This window comes from Osmia lignaria, chromosome 12, assembly GCF_051020975.1.
Source record: "Osmia lignaria lignaria isolate PbOS001 chromosome 12, iyOsmLign1, whole genome shotgun sequence".
Classification (NCBI taxonomy): Eukaryota; Metazoa; Arthropoda; class Insecta; order Hymenoptera; family Megachilidae; genus Osmia; species Osmia lignaria.
This window is the reverse complement of record NC_135043.1, coordinates 9,222,019-9,239,297: the sequence shown is the minus strand read 5'-3', so window position 1 is coordinate 9,239,297 and position 17,279 is coordinate 9,222,019. Positions and strand designations below refer to the sequence as shown.

General features: G+C 40.4%; 1 protein-coding gene across 5 annotated transcripts in view; it reads left to right on the top strand.

Moving 5' to 3' along the window:
* LOC117603132 (kin of IRRE-like protein 2) overlaps positions 1-17,279 on the top strand; it is a 214,410-nt gene that overhangs the window by 122,946 nt on the left and 74,185 nt on the right. For 4 of the 5 annotated variants that reach the window (XR_004581142.2, XR_013063214.1, XR_004581145.2 and 1 more), the window contains one exon: positions 9,781-9,891. The exons of the other annotated variant lie outside the window; for it this stretch is intronic. The gene's annotated coding sequence lies outside the window, so the exon portion shown is untranslated. The remainder of the gene's footprint in view (positions 1-9,780; positions 9,892-17,279) is intronic. 5 annotated transcript variants of the gene reach the window in all.

Genomic DNA, 17,279 nt, shown 5'->3' with positions numbered 1-17,279 from the left:
CCTCCCTTTCATATATTCATGCCTTCAAAACATTTTCCTCGACGCGGTTACCGTAATTTTCCTAAAATTTCTGACGAATTACAAGCTCGGCATGAAACGGCTGTAAAAGACACAGCTTGGCAGGAAAGAGTTGGCTCTCGTTTACCAACACTTATGCTCGCGTTGGACGAAGCGACGACTAAAAGCAGGCAGTTTCTCTTTCCTTTTATAAAACATACCGGGGGGGAAGGATAGTTGTACAGCTCTTTTCTCGTCGCGAGAAAAGGTGCGCTATCCTCGAGAAGGATGAAGGGGTAAGTTAGAAATTTGAGAGGGACCCTATGCGAATGCAGAATGTAAATGGACAATAAACCAGCCTTGGCCAACGTCTACCGACGCTATATCACCGGTGACACCGGTAGTTTTAGTTTATACTGCATGCATAAGCGTTGTTTCCACGTCAGGAGAGCAGCGATGCTCGCTACAACTTTGTACGAATTCATTTTCTTCGCTTTTTCCCTCTCCATCCTGCTCAGATTGAACTTATCTTTCGGTTGCGTCCATGAAACTAAATAAATGGATGTTAGCAAACGTTTCGCTATATTTTTTCTGGAGATTCAAGGGAATGGAGATATTAATTCTTTAGGAACGAATCATCTCAATGTACAGATTTGTAACAGAACGAATTGACCGGAACTCTGTCGGTCGAATTAAAATAATTGACCGTAAGTCGCTTGTATCTCGCGGTAGAACGTTCAGCTGAACCCTTTTATCTCCTGTACACGATCATTACAGCAGTTTCAAACGGAACTTTTCATATTTTCCCGCGGTTATAGGCGGATCAATTTTAATCACCGCACAGTCGAGGTTGTTAACTCACGAGTGAACAGCACGTGCCTTGCTCTGAAATAGAATTCGCAGAAAAATCAACATCTCGATGAACCTCTATGCCGGTCGGCTGTAATTCTTCCGCCCTAACGAATGATCTGTATGTTTTGACAGTTGCCCCTTGAATGTCTTCTGCCTTGTACGATGACAGGTCATTTTTCGTAACTTTTTCACCCTTAAGAAAGAATCAGTAAGTTTGGATCAGTAGGTGTTCAATTGAATTGGTGAATTGAAAAGTAGTAGAAATTCTAAACAGGCATTTTCCAAAAATTTCAAAATTAAATTTCAAAGATAGGAAAATTGTGCCTCTCTCCATGGTCCGCCGTCCGAGGGTTAATATAAAATTGTTAAGGTAAAATTGTAATTGAAATAAAAAATTATTTACTGCAAGTAACTCTTGTTTCCCTCGATAAAGCTGCACTCGCAAGTACCTTCCGACAATAAAGATTTCGAAGAAATCGAAGACCAAGCTGTCCGCCGCGTTTACCGGAGGAAAATAAAGTGCAAGCTTCCAGGTCGTACGGTTTTTCCCTGAAACGATGGGACGTTTTTCCTCGCTCGTAATCCCGTGTAATTTATCGCTCTGTTCATAAACTATAACGTGTTCGCGCAACTTCTCATTGCTTTACAACCGTCGAAGACTCTTTTCTGATTTATCGACACTTCCACTTCCGTCGGCGCGTCGTATATTTTCATTTTCCTCTACTCCTATGCAAATCCCGGATCGTGCTGGGAAACAATTAAAAACTCGAACGTCACTTACGAGACAAGTTTGCAATCAATTTTCAAGGAACACTCTCGTGTTAATGATCTGATAAGGATCGAGGGAAAAATATGAATTTTAAATCAGAAAGTAGTTTCATGAATATTAATCTATTTATTCCCATAGTTGTATTAAAAATAAAATATAGCTCTATATATTAAACTATTTTATTTTTAAACTTATATACAGTAAAACATTTAATGTTAATTGCTTTAAATATATTAATATAAAATTTAGGAAGATTCTTTTCTTAATAGATCCTTATTTTTCTTCCTCTTTCACTTCATCTTGGTTTCCAACCCAAAACTCTTACTTCTCTTTCTCATAATCTTCCTCCCTGCTCTTTATCTTTGTCCACCGGTAAGTTTTTCTCGCATCCCTTCTTTCTTCATCCCTCAAAGCCTTATCTTCATCTTTCTCAAAGTTTCTCACCAGTGTTTCTCCATTTTCGTTCTATCTCAACCGATCGGCCGATTTTTTTGGAGAAACCTTCTCGCTCGCGACGCCTACGCGTGATCCATCGATAACGATTTCCGGCGGTCAGGCTTTGCTTGGACGCAAAGATTGTTCGCGTGTTTCGTTGCTCGGCACGATGCATGCCACCCGTGGAGGTTTAAAGCGGCACTTTTCTCCGCCACTGACATTTCTAGAACTCCTCTGTCAGTCTTTCTCGTTTTATCATCGTTATACACGTTAAACCGTGTCCTTTGGCCCCGGGTACTCGTTACAACGAAATGAGATTGTTCGAGTACACGATTCCGAGATTGATGCAATTTATCCACGATACTCGTAATTTTTCCGCGATTTATATCTACGTCGCTCATTGTTTGCAATGTAATATTGGACGGGAGAAACGGCGGGAAACATCGTGAAACTGTACGGCTTTTCTCCAAGAGTGCCAATTTACGTGGAATTTCAGTGCGCTGGGAATATTGATTAGACGAGTCAATTAACACGTTCACTGCGGTCCTGTATCATACCTTCGTTACGTGCGGGAAATTTTTCATCGAATATCAGTTTACCTGCTGGCCTGATATTTCCGTCGTTTCCTCTTCAAATAGACACGAATCGAAATTCCATAATAAATTATCCGGTTCGATCGCTTCTCAAATATATTTTGTTAAATTATTATCGTATTGGGTTGCGTGAAACCATGAAGGTGTTTGGGTGCTACTTCATTCGTTCGTGGTTCAGCATCCACAAGTCTGAATAATGTATAAGTAGAGTTGCATAAAATCCTTTGCTGGCTTCTTTTGACCCAGTTCCCTGACTTAAACTCCGGCCTCTTTGTAATAAAAAGGAAATTACATTGTGGTCCACATTGAACGATATCCTGCAAGAAAAGTAATTGTCATAATAATAATTTTATCAACATCATTATAATTACAATTATACTGTATTAAAAAATCAATTGAAAAATCTTGAAAAATTTTTTTAAATTACAGCACACTCTATGCAGGTAATTACATGATTCATTGAAATACACTTTAACAAGTCGTTCGCGTGAAATGTAGTTCGTAACAAGGTTTCTTTCTGAATCATAAAGAATTAGCATAAGTCTATAAGTCAAAAGTTCATACGTATGTGCATAATAAATGAATCGCGGCAGACCTTGCATTGGCTTAATTTATATTGCACGCGTATCACACACAGCGTGTTGCCTTTTCTACAGCAAACGAGATTCTATCGAGTAGATTTAGTGCGGTTTAATTGAAGCACTTATGGCACTTTTTCCGAGCAATTCCGCCGGCGAGACGCTTTAATTCGACTCGACGATCTCCTCTGCGAAACCGAGGCAATTCTGCTTGTTTAATAAAGTTTCAATCTGCACGACACTGCTACTTTAAGTGGCACGCTATTCTAAACCGAATAATACTTTTCCATTATCAGATCTGTGCGAAACAGGGTACGTTAGAAAATTATCGAAGGGAATAATTGGAAATATTAAAAATTCAATGCTTCATTAAATATAATTGAAAAGTTAGTCCTATTTTATTTCTTAAGAAATAAATAATAATTTCATGATAGTAGGTAATTACTGATTTAATTTTGTAGCTCACTGCATAGGCAGTGCATAATAAGCGACATGTTATAAGTGGCAGGCCTCATGCGACTAATTGGTTACCTAATTAATTGCACGAACTGCTTGCTCGCATGCATTTTCATCCCCGTATTCATGCAACTATCAAGCATCTATCAATATGTAGATTACATCTAAGTATCGATGTTCATAGCAAATGCTTTTAATCTCCTTTCGGCCTGTTATGTTTTCGTAAAGAGGATTCTAACAGAAGTCACAAACCTCGGAAGACAATAAACGCGAGTTTTGTCAGCGATGCGATGACTGTTTCGATGCATCTCAAAGGAATTGCCGGTTCCGAGAAGGAAACTTTGTATGGATCCTGATCGAAATTATCAAGGGTATAAACCACTCTGATGGCTTAACGTCGACACGAAACATCTTAATGGCTTAATCGCTAATGAATATATACGAATCAGTTAAGCGAAAGGGATCTGCTAAGTGGCTCGATTAAAACGCACTCTCAGCGATAACCTCGTCGTCATCCTGGAAACGCGAGTACACTCGTAAATCAAGGCACACGCGATACCCTGAAGGGGGTATTTTTCAAAAAATCGATGGCCATTTTGCATTTTCCTAAGGACAGAGCCGTATCCATCATAAACATACTTAGGGGCAAATTGGGAATCGAGATTTTGGGAAAATCGCAGTAGGGATTTGTTAATTAAATAATTAAAATTAGAGCCTATTGTAATGAAACCTACATTTTGAACTCAAAGCTTAAGGTTGCTAACTTATAGGTATGCCTTAGATTCAAACGAACTTATGACGAAGCGAAGATGAAAGTCTAATGAACAAGAAACTAGGATTTAAATATGAAGCCACGTCAAAGCGGAAGTTTGCATCGTTTCCGTTAGGCTATGAGCAGTAGATCTCAATTTTCCTTCTTGACATTCCAAGCATAGTCATACCGTTACATATTCAATCCTCTCAAACTGCGGACAGGGTAATAGGATGTAGACCAAGCCACGGCACACCATTGATATCACTGCACGACATACGTTACCATAATCGCATTAAAATACTCGCTGTGCTCGAATACCAAGCAACTTGTGTAACAACATTTACATTCGAAACGTGTTGCGATGTTTGCCACGGGCACGTGTCAATAGGGATGGAAGAAAGCGAAGGGTCGTCGGTATAACGATTAACATTCGTTATTTACAGAATTACTAATATAAATTGGGTGAAATAGCGCGGATTTCCTGAAAATTTTTAAATTTTAGAATTTTAGAATATCGAGGGAACTGGTTCACATTTTAACTGTAGGATTATGGTGTGGAATTACACGATTATTGTAACTAAAATGCAATATTCAAATGCTAGAGTATCAGGTTATAAAACATTTCAAATGGTAATTAATCCGGTTAATGTTTAGTTTAATATTAAATTAATAATTGGATTTGATTTCATTACCTATCTAGTCGGTCCTATTAATATTTAAATAGGATCAATACGTAATTAGTTACATTTATATACAAAAGTTTAATAGAGTATAATACTATTAATTTATCAAATTATAGAAATTATCGAATCTGCACACGATTTTCAAGGAATTAAATCAAACTCTTTTCGTGGACGAATATGCATTTATAAATGCCAACTTTGCGGTTAATCTCTCCGGAGAGAGTTTTAAGGTGTACAGTCGCGGGCAATGTATGCTTCCACTTATCAGTACTCAAAGCTAACTTCAAAATTGAAATTTAATATAACTAATGAAACAATAAACAAAAGGACAGAGTAGATAAATTTTTAGAAACATTATTGTACTATAGCAATTTGCAGTTTTAAATTTGAAAATTAACAATTCGTATCTTTAATAAATAAAATTTTATCTAACTAATTGTAATTCAACCTTGCTCTGTACGTATAACGACAGGATGGTGTACTAAGACTGGAAATAAATGAAACGCACCTCCCTTTACTTTAAAGCAAAGGAAGCGTACGTTGCCGTGGGGTGTACACCATAAGCCAGGGTGCAGCAGCCGTACGTCACGAAATAGTGCTTGTACTCGTGGCACACGTAGTCGTCGTGGCTTTCGGTACCTTCGTGGAAGTATGTGTACTTGCATGCAAATATTTAATTAAAGCAGCGCTAGTAGCAGCGGCATATGTGCTCGTCCCCGGTATGTCCGTGCATCTATGTTCGAGGGGGTGGTAGGGCGTTGGTACGGGATCGGCTACCACCCCCGCCACTGTAAATATATGATTATGCATGAGGTTTGGCGGTACTGAGTGCACTTTCACAGCCGCCGTACTGGCAACGCCGGCGTATTAACCCCCCGGCCGGGGTGTACCGCGAACGATGAATTATGACATTTTGTCGAAACCAACTGCGACACGCTGATTCGGCGGATAACGAAGCAAGTTAAAAGTGAGAGGGCAACCCTACCCTCTGCTCGGTACTTGAATTGTAGCGAAGTTAGAAGTGGTGAATGGGTAAGTTTAGGTGGGCTCAACGAGTGGTTCGTGGCAAGTTAGGCAAAACGGGTGCACGTTGGTTACAAATTAACCGCAGCTCGACTACCGGGGTTTTGTGCACAGCCGAAGGGGTTAAGTGAACTATTATAAACTAAGCAAAATCGTTTGGTGACCGCTGGTTGAACCGGAGAGTATCTAATTACAATGTTTAATAGATGCAAAAAATAGTAAATTCAAATAATAAAATTTATAGATAGTTTAAAATTTATTTAAACAAAAAGCTGAGAACAGTCTTTTCGCATTCGTAATGCAAGTGGTACTTCCTGACTCGCCAGATCGGAAAAGTCACGTGCTGTGTCTACCATCTTAGCAGCGAGTAGTAACGGATAGCGAGAGTCAGCCAAACGTTTTAACGATCTCTATAACCTGCTGACTGAACAACTCGACTGCCCCGACTTATGCATCCGAGCATCCACATGTTTCTCTGTCGTTTCGAAGCAGGAAAAGTATAATAACGCGATAAACTCGTTTCCATCCGCGCTGCACTCAGTCTGCTACCTACTTTTCGCCCTCTCTGATGCGCGTGTAATAAGCCTTGAACACATTCCGCGTTCTGCAACACGTCCGAGGCATCCGGCCGGTTAGCAGGGCGTTTAAATCGGTGCATAGGCTTGCCAAAAGTTTATCACGGATTAGCCCCGACATCGTGCTCCATTTTGGTAGTAAGGAACGAGCCATGGGGAAGACTAGGATAAGCAAACCGGTAAACGAGTACACTGGTTGATGCCGGTGGAAGGGGGGAGGGGGTTAGCTCTAGTACACCAAGGGTGTCTACCCACTTGGCTACACACTCATCCTCTCTTCTCGACGAGCGAGCTCCTGCACGTTCCAGCGAGTTCAACGAGGCAACTGCTTATGGCGTCATAAGCAAGCTCGCGAAACGCTCGTCGTCATCGTCCTCGGCCCGTTTTACCTTGGCCCGAGGATGGTTCAAGTCGTCGGTTGATTCCATTCTGGAATGGTGCACGCTCCCCCGGGTCATCCGACCGTGCACTCGGGGGGATGAAGACGTTTACGTGGGTAAACCTCGACGCCTTCAACGAATTTTCTGCGAGGATTCCGGCGCACCCTTGCTCCTATCCGCTGCGATGAACAGCCGGGGCGACCTATCTCACCGCGTTACCCATCCACGTCGTCGTATCGGGAGCTGTCTGCCGCAAAAGAGGAACCGGACGATTTTAAGGTTGAAACGTGGAAACGGCGCAGGAAAGAAAGATGCCCGGAACTGTACGCCGACTGGGACGCATCGTGCCGTATGAAAGAAGTTTTCTTACCCGACCCTCCGGAAATCGCTCTCCCGGGGAACGATACGCACGGCCCACGGAATCGGCAACTTTTGCGGTTAACTTTGTTCGAAGTTTACCAGGTATTCCTACGGTGTTGGGATTCTTGTATTGTAACTGTTTCGTACGGTATCGTTAATGTTAACTAGGCCTGGGTGAAATGGTATTTCGAGTAAAAAATAAAAATTCAGGGGTTATTTAAATTAGAATAGGAACTCTCTCCATGGTCCGTCGTTCGAGGATTAATTGTAGGTGTTAAAAGTTGATTATGTGATTTTGTCCAAGATACTTCGAGATAAGAAGGGTTCGTTAAAATTTTGAAACAAACTCTGCCTGTAATTTCAACCAATACGGCCAGAAGTAAAATAATGTAATGGCTTCGCGGAGAAGTATTTGTGATCCTTTTTCGAAATCCAGGATTCCGGAGACAACATAACCGCGAAAGCCGCCAGAGGATTTACCAACTCCGGGGTGTACTATCCTGTGAAAGTTTTCTCATGTTGAATTCAGAAAGCCATTCGTTCGAAAAACGAATACCAGTTAGATACCTACTTCATTTCAGATTTAATTCACTTCGTTTCGTCTGAGCTCTTCGAATTGGAGGAATTTATTTTAATAGTTAAATAAAAGGCAATAATAAAGAATGGATTCGTTCAGCGTTCGACTCAAATAAATTATACAATTTATTGCGCAAGCTTTCCTGTACACAATACGTTTTTACGGTCGCAAAAGAACGGGCCCCATCGCTTCGAAGTAGAAAACTCGACGTAACGAAACGACAAGAAAGCTGACGGAGTTTTATTCGAGTACACGACGAGGAATAAAAGTTTCCTGATGCAGTATTCAAAAAGTCGTTCTCGCGAAAACGGGTACGTGACCACATTCTATGCTTAGATTTAATACACTTTGTCTTGTTCGTATGATTACCACAATTTCGATGTAATTTTATATATCACATTATTTTAATTTTCTAAATTTCACAGTGTTCCTTAAAAAATGATTAATTTACTATTAGATATAATTTGTTATCCTGTTATTAAAATCGTTAAAGTTTATTAATAAAATTTTAACAAACCCCTTTGCGATCGTCACAAAAGCATGTAATATTCAGGCACTTTGTGTCTTAGACTGTACACCAGAGCTTCCTGGCGCAAGCTCAAGCTTTGCATGGGGTCGGCCACATTGCACAGCTGCAAAGTACCGCATTTTCTAAATCCCACGGGTCGAAAGGCGCAAAATTCTTCCTGACAGAGCAGCAGAGAAGAATATAGGTACCGGTGCCGAGAGTTCTCTTAAACGTTTGAAAAAAATCGCATAACCACTCGCGCGAACAACGTATTTATATGGTTGTTTCACTTAAGAAGTATAACATGATTTATTTTATTTTCGAGTTTTAAGGTAAACGGAGTGCTTTTACGGAACTTTTAATTTAGAAGAATATCAATTAAAATGCAGAACAATTAACTGTTTGCGTTAGATTTTACGCAAAGAGGGTGACTACAATTTTCATATGGACTATTATGATATATTTTCAATGTAAAATGTTTGTTAAGTGATATTATAGTGTTAGGACAAATGAATTAATCTGAATTTAACCCTTTCACGGTGAACCATGGACAGAGCCATAATTTAAATGACCGATTGATTAAATCCGAATTTAATGAGGAAAGGAACTACATAATTACCGACAATTACCTGGAATCATCAAACTCGTCGAATCCCTGAAACACGAATAAAGAGGGGAAGCGAAGCCTTTGTTGAAGCAGCACTTATGTGCAACGAGTTCCGGTAACTTGCAGTGAATTAATTATGATTGTGTTAGGATCCATAGTGTGTATCGTATCAACTATTATACGCTCAACGAGGTATCCTGATGTAAAATCAGGAAGCGTACCAGAGATTGACACACTTCTCGCGACAGCATGCTCAAGGATCAGCGAAATCAGTCGTTAATTACTTGGCTAACATAAACGTTCGTCTCCATTTCATTTTATCTCTATCGATCGATGCGTGTACCACGTTCATTCATCATTCTTTTTAACCGCGTGCGGTTTTCCTTTCATCGAGCTTCACCAGCTATAATCATTGGCATAATTAGGGAGGGGTCAATCGTGGACATTCACCATTCTAAAATTAAAAAATTAAAAAATCTTGGAATTTCAATACTTCAGAACTCTAAAATTATAAATTACCAAAGTTCCGAAGTACCAAAATGTAAAAATTTCAGAATTTCAAAAATATTTAAATTCCAGAATTCCAGATCCTAAAAATTCCAAAGCTCCATAATTCTAATTGAAATTTTTCAGGTTCCCATCCCATCCCCTAAGAAGGACATAATTATATCTCCACCGGAAGTTCCAATCGACGGAAGTTTTTCGAAGCCACCCCTCCCAGCCTTCTTCGCGGGAATTGAACAGGTAGGAATCAATTAAATATGAAATTCGTCGGCGTGCAACGCAGCCGTCGTGCGTGCGTTCCTAATAAACGAACGAGAAAAGAGTAGAAGAAGTAGAGGCCGACACACTATATCTGATTTATGTGGAAAAATAATGATCCACGCTCGAACGACTTCTCGTTGGTTAATCAACGAACGATTTTTCCTCTCAGCTTTTCCCGTGAAGGACGCGTAGCAGGGAAACGCGAGACGCGCTCCAGTGGTTCGCGAGAAACGAGCAGTAAAAAGGGCTGTGAGGATAATAGGGTCCCGGGTACAATAACGTGTGATCAAAGGGAGAGTGTCTAGTTATCCGAGTGCAACGGCACAAAACATACGGAGAATCGCGAATCGATAGAGGTGAAATCGTGTTGGCGAGGGTGCAATGCGGCAATGGTTCACCCCCTCCATACCCGTTAACCTTTCTTCTTCATCTCTCTGTTTCTCCTTCTATCTGTCTCGATATCTCTTCCCATCTTCCAATCTCTTCTCTCTTCAGTCGTCTCCTTTCATTTCTCTTCTTTTCCCCTTCGACGTACCCCTGTTTCCCTCTAACCCACCATTTCCTCTTCGTGTACTTTCCGTTTTCCACCCTCCTTCCGTTTTCATCCGGCCGGCTATATCTGTTTCCCTCGAAAATTCAACCTCCTCGTTTCTCGCGTTCGTCGAACGTCTTTGTGGTGGATGTGAAATCAGCAGCCACCCTGCTTTTACAGTCACCCTCCCCCTCCCTATCTACCACCCTGCCGAGTTTCCCCCGCAAGAGACCAGTTAACGTTCGCGGTGAGATTCTTCCTTTCTCGAGTTCTTCACCGTTTCCGTTGGTTTCATCGAAATCGTTTGGTTTAATCAGAAATCTTGATGGAGCCACTCTGCGGCTGCGGCGAACGGCCATGGTTACCTTAACCTACCTGGATGGATAAGAATTTGATAACGTTTCTTTGTTTCGATCCAGTTTCGGTATTATTAGACGCGATCGATCCTTCCAGCAAGATGGAAGCACGAAATTAATGATTGAAACGCGTGGGACGGAACGAGGATGTTTACTCACCACGAAGATATTATCGTCGACTGAAATAACGTTCGCGTTGGGGACAAATGGTGATTACTTGTAAAACAGATGAAATGTGTGAACAATGTAAAGCTTAGATGTCTGCTATTAATTTTATTGACAAGTTTAAACTTGTTGTTGGACATTTTTCTAAACTACAGAACATAGATTAGGTCAGGTTATATTTGATCCTTATGAATTTGCATTTACTGAATTAACGCTTTTAAAAAGCAATTATGCTTAAATTAAATTTTAATTAGTTCGACGGCAGCATAATTTTGCAAACGTAAATGAGATAAATAAATTAAAATTTAAATAAAGCTATCAAAATATTTAACAGGTCGAATATTCCTCGTGTCATAAGCACTTGTCGCGCGGCTATTGTCAACCGGAAGGAGGTCTCAATAAGCCATCAGACGCGGTATTGTCGCGGCGTCAAAGACAATGGTATATTAGATAGTAGTCAATGGCGTGATTTGCCACGGGGAAGGATTTTGGTTAGCCATTTCACGTAATTACTGTGGTATCTGAGCGACACTTAATCCCGTTTACAAAGCATTACCTGTTAATGGATATGTCGGGTAGTACGATCACGTCGTAGTAACGACGCCGCCCTCAAAATCGAGCTACTCGATAGGGAAGCACGAATTCGTTGAAATTGAATATACATCGTCCCGCCAGTGACGGTACCCGTGCCGGTTGAAACAAAAAGCGGCTGATTTGTTTAGAACCCGAAAACAAACTGGCGGAACGTGAATACGTGTGCCGGCTAAATTTCGAGCAGTACACACGATCAACTGTGAAACAGCGTGCCTGTTACGGTAAACAGGAATTGTTACTGTCGCGATTGTTCTCGGTCCGGCTTTAATCGAGTGGCAAATACCTTGGTGCAACGAAACGACGCGAAAGTAAACTGACTGTTTTTTTTTGTGTTGCTAGAATATATTTCGAATTGGGATTGCTATATGTCTGGAAAAATTAATTGCACTTTAATTATATTACCATTATGTACCAAATGATTTATTGATCGAATCATGTTGGTATGGTAAAAAATGAAAATAATGTGAAATACAAGATTATATTAGAATTGGGCTTCCTCCATGGTCCGTCGTTCATTTGATTTTCTTCGATATCAAAAATGACCTACTTCTCTATTTCTCCTTTGTCAGTAATTGCTTTTAAGTTCGAAAGAAGAATTTGCTTCGCCAGCAATCTTGATCCCGATTGAGGGATGTAGTTGCGGTCAATTTATAGGATGACCGGAAATCCTTAGCGACGATCAAGAAACTGTCTTGTCTAACGGTTTCGTGTCTGACCGATCGTCTGAGGTCCGTCATTTGCCGGGCGTCGTAGAAACTTGGTCTCGTAAAATCGAATGGACGAACTTGGCTGTCCGGTAGCACGGGATCAGGCTCGGTGTCGTATAAAATAGCGTAATGCCCGGGGTACGTCGATCGGAATCAGGTGCAGCCAATTTGGCCGTCGTCCAAAACCCTTGCCATGTAAATCCAGTTTGGAAGCATCAACGCTGATGGTAGCGGAGATCGAGCAGAATAGCATGCTCTCAGCGGTCAGGGTCGATCAGCCACGGTGCGCAAACTTGTTTTTCGTTCGTTGCACCTATAATCCCAGTCGAACCCTGAAAAATTTCTTGTTGCGCCCGCGTTAGACCGGGTTACTTTGGAATTTGTGCGATCGGACAGTAACGAGCTAGTTTGGCTATCGATTTCACTGCCTCGTATTTTCCTATCTATTTTTGAAATATTCGAGTAGAGGATTTATAGAGAATAATTATTACGAAAATTTTATTTCAATAGGATTAGAAATGGCGGGTGACCCTAATCAAGGTAGCTAATTAGAAAATTATGACGAATTGAATTTCCATAGAAATTCATCACCTTAACTCTTAAATAAAAATTTTTCATTGATATCTAGAAAGCGAGATAAGGATGAAATGTCACAGCCCAGCGGGCACATCTCGTTACAAAATTTCGTCTAACCGGGTTAAGTACAAAGGGTCGTCGGGTTGGAAATCGGATCGAAAGCTTCGAATTGTTCTCTTAAGTTCAATGCGGCGCGCTGATAACAGCGTCAAAGTGCAGCTCAGACCGCTGTTCGATTTTATTTCTCCCCTTTCTTGTCGTGTGACCGGCTTCGCATTTTCCAAGAGCGTGGTTGCGTGCAATTTCTCTGTCTTCCGTAACTTTCCTCTTGCCGAACCACCCCACCCACGTCCGCCCCCTCGCCCGGCATTCTCACGCGAAAGTTCCGTGGCACGACAAACGGCTTCCTTTTATTAACGTTCAACGCCGGCAAATACGTCAGACGTTCCTCCATTTTCCGGTCCACATCCAACGTGAATTTCCATATCGAGGCATTAACGACGGAAGTGCAAGCTGCTCAACGACGATAAAAGTAAACGTCTCGAGGAAAGTACCGTGTGAACCTCATGGGCGACGAGCACGCGATCTCTTCAGCATGACCGCGTGTGTACACAGAACAGCACCGGTTCCCATGTGTGCAACGAGAAAGACGGACTCACCTGTGCACGAGATATCTGACGTGCACACACGTATACGTATACAACCTTAAACGCGAGGTTGATGCACAGAAAACGAGCGAAGAAAAGCACTGGAATCGGTGAAATAGATAGTTCGATGAAGCTTCTGAAGCTTCGAGTTCAACCGTCAGATTTTATTCGTCGTCTGGCGATTTTTACTGGTGTACAGATGTGTGTGTTAAACGACAGGGAGTTCAGATTGTGTACAGTGCTAAGTATGGTAGAATTCCTTGAGGAAAAATATGGTGTAAAGGAAGGAAATCCGACAAAATTACATTAAAATTAGAATTCTCTCCATGGTCCAAAGGTTAAAGATGCTTAAAGTTGTACGCCTGTAACTTATGCCGTAAGGGCTGCGCGAGGCTTATATTGGATTTTAGGGAAACCTCCCTAAACTTCTTGTTAGCTCGGTATGTTACCCTTCAAAGATATCTTGAAATTTTCATCAATTAGTATCTTTATTTAATATCATCAGGATATTTCATCATTTCTGTCATCTGCATTTTTAAGTATCTATGTAATACCTTTAATTAGGTAAATGAAATATCCCGTGATAATTCCTATGAAAATTCAACGAGATTCATATACGAGTGACACAGCAGTGAGTGCATTAAATCACGAAATGTCCGAAAATTTTCCCTCCATACAAATTTCCATTCACCGATGGATAGTTAACAGTTCCAAAATACCCGTATGAAAATCCAGGACATTTATGCGAACCTCGAAGGTACTTTCCAATGAAGCACGCGATATCACGGTGCACGCAGCCGGTGAAATGAATGCAATCAGTTCTATCTCGAAGCTGATTAGAGCTTTACACCCTCCATTAACACGATACTCCAGTTGAGTGATTTTACCCGGAAATTTACTACCTAGCTAAGAGAACGGGGCTGTACATCAACGAGGCTAAAGTATCCTGAACAGACGGACGTACGTTCGCCACTCGTACAATGGGCGTTCGAATGTTTTTCGAGTGTTCCCTGAATGGATTTCGCCCATCGTCTCGAAGGGAAGAGGCTACGGAGTGAAGGACAATTTCACTAAAATTTGCACATGTGAGTGGGAAACGATTAAAGGGGACGTTAGAGTCGCTCTTTCTTCACCCTCCCCCATCCCCGTCGCGCTACTATTTCGTCCTAGATTGGGTGGAACTTGAAGAGCGTCGCAATCGCGTAGTTTCTTTTACCCCCATCGGGACCACCCCGCGTGGAAAAAGAACCTGCGGGCGATTAACACCTCGTTCGGTTCGTTACGACACCCTTTCAACACCTCCCTTACCCTCGTGTCACCCCTTCTTCTTTTCCTTCTTTTTTTTCTTTTTTAACTGGTAAAAGGAACTCGAGGATCGTGACGGTTCACTTTGCCATCGAGCACGTAAAACATCTCCAGCTTTGATCTAACGGAAACAGAGAAAATGGATGTGGAATGGGATTTGCGCACCCTGATCCCTCGCTCGTAATCGTGATCGGTGGGACGGTGTTTTTAACACCATAATATTTTCATTCTAATATTCAGATTTTAATATATTTATTATAATTGTTTTTGACACAGGTATTATTCTTTTTAACGTAAAACTGTGTTTGTACCTAAGGATTACTAACTAAAAAAGATATCGCATTATCTTTTTGTCCTGGAATGTAGCTATCCTGAAGGTACACGCGCGATAATACCGGTACAGGCGGCTAAAATTGCGGGTATCTATTTAACGTGTCCTGAAAATTACGTCGGTGTGAGATCATGATGAGTTTCGAGAGGCTAATAACAATAACAAGTTTGCCGATGCTTCCGGGCTACGAGAGAAGGATAGTTCGGGTTAGTGTGGCTTCGTAGATAAGCTAGATTTATGCGGTGAATGCAGAAGTTCTTCGTCAGATTACGATCGATCTGCCTATGCTTACAATCGGCCGGTAATTTCGTAGCCTACACTCGATAGAACGGACAACGAACGGACCTTGTTCCCTTAAATAGCAATGTTTATTCGATTATGCAGACGAGAAAATTTGTTATTTTATAAAATTTAATAGTTTTCTAAAGTATCATAAAAAGGTGAATATAAAAAATTATTTAGATTATCCCTAAAATAATCATTCAAATGTGACACATCGTAATTCCGCGATAAATAAACATCTACGCATCCATTTCCTCGTGAAATATTATCTCCACATCCGGTCGAATAAAATAAAAATTATTGGAATATCATAAATACGTCACGGAAAGATTAATTGTATCTCCACTATAAAAATGTCGCGTTTCGGCGAACAAATAAAAACTAAAAAAAAAAAAGGCACACCACCGTGTTCTTTCGATTCGAGTAATTATTTAAAATTACTTCAAGTATCAAATATGCTCGTTTCACCGGGTGTAACTTATATTTACCCTTAATGGCGAAAGGGTTAATGTACAGGGAATTTGAGCTTAATGTCGTTTTTATACAGTGCTTTTATTGACCTAAATTATATATTCCCTGGTGACACATTTAACTGCTATAAGTTTTTAGTCGCCATATTAGTCATCTACTTTCTCATATTCAATTCTGGACGTAATTATGATTTATATTTTTCTGTCATATCATCAGGAGGGTTACGGAAATTCTGATAGTATACGATATGTATGAATTTTACTCTGAATTGAAAGATTATCAAATGTCTTTGTTAATATAAAACTGAGTAACACGAAGATGGACGTCGGTAGTAATATTTTAACGGAACGTTATCTTGCAACGTACACGTTCATTCGTTACCTAGGGCTGATCCTGTCGCACCCAGGAAATGACGTTCACCGATATGAGTACCTTCATTCTCGAAATGGCTTTGTCGGATAACCGGGCTTACGCTGCTCGCGTGCAAGCTGAAATACCGGATAGAACGACTCTTGAATGCCGGTATTATCGGAGCGTTTTTGAAACTGTAAAACGCGGTCGCGGACAAATCGTTGTCCGCGGTAAATCCTTAAATGCAATATGGAGATATGGGGATGAAAGTCGTTAATAACAGATCCTTCTGATCGTGCCCCGATGCCCGGTACCAGCTGAATTCATTTCACCAGCCATTATTACATGTTAGCTTAACAGAAACTGTCTATATAGTTTATCGAAATTATGAAAAGCTATGCTTTTAAAATATCAGGAATGGTTTACTTGAAATTGAACGTATAGAATGTTCGTATATCAAGATGAATGATCGAAGCAAGATTCATTTATTAATCTCTGAATTTCAATATCTTCATCTGTGGTTGGAAATGAAATGAATTCTATTCCTGTTTGTTTAATAATTTGATTTATCAAATTGTCCGTTAGCATAATCATACTACGGAAAATACTCTGTGTAGGTATGTATAAGCATCAACAAGACCCTCAATGGAATACTGCGCGGAATTAAACCAACATCGATTTAAACAACATTGGTTTAAACGAACGTCAATTGATCCTGACTCTGATTATCGAAACTCCGCTGTAATTAATTAATACAATGGCTTAGCAAGTAATGCAAATGACAACAGGGTAGAAGTAGAACATACCAGAATTGAGCAGACTTTATTTAAAAATCAAATAAATAGTTAGTATTTGAAATAACATTTTGGTTCATTATTTGCATTTAATAGTACAGAAAATGAAATAAGAGCAGTTTGGAACATCGAACGATTTTATTTCATTTTCTATTTTAAATTTAACCAAGGAAATAATTGAACTATTTTATTTCAATTAATTTTCTTTTTTTGAAAAAAATTCCTTATTTAGGAAATTCTTTTTATCCAATCAATA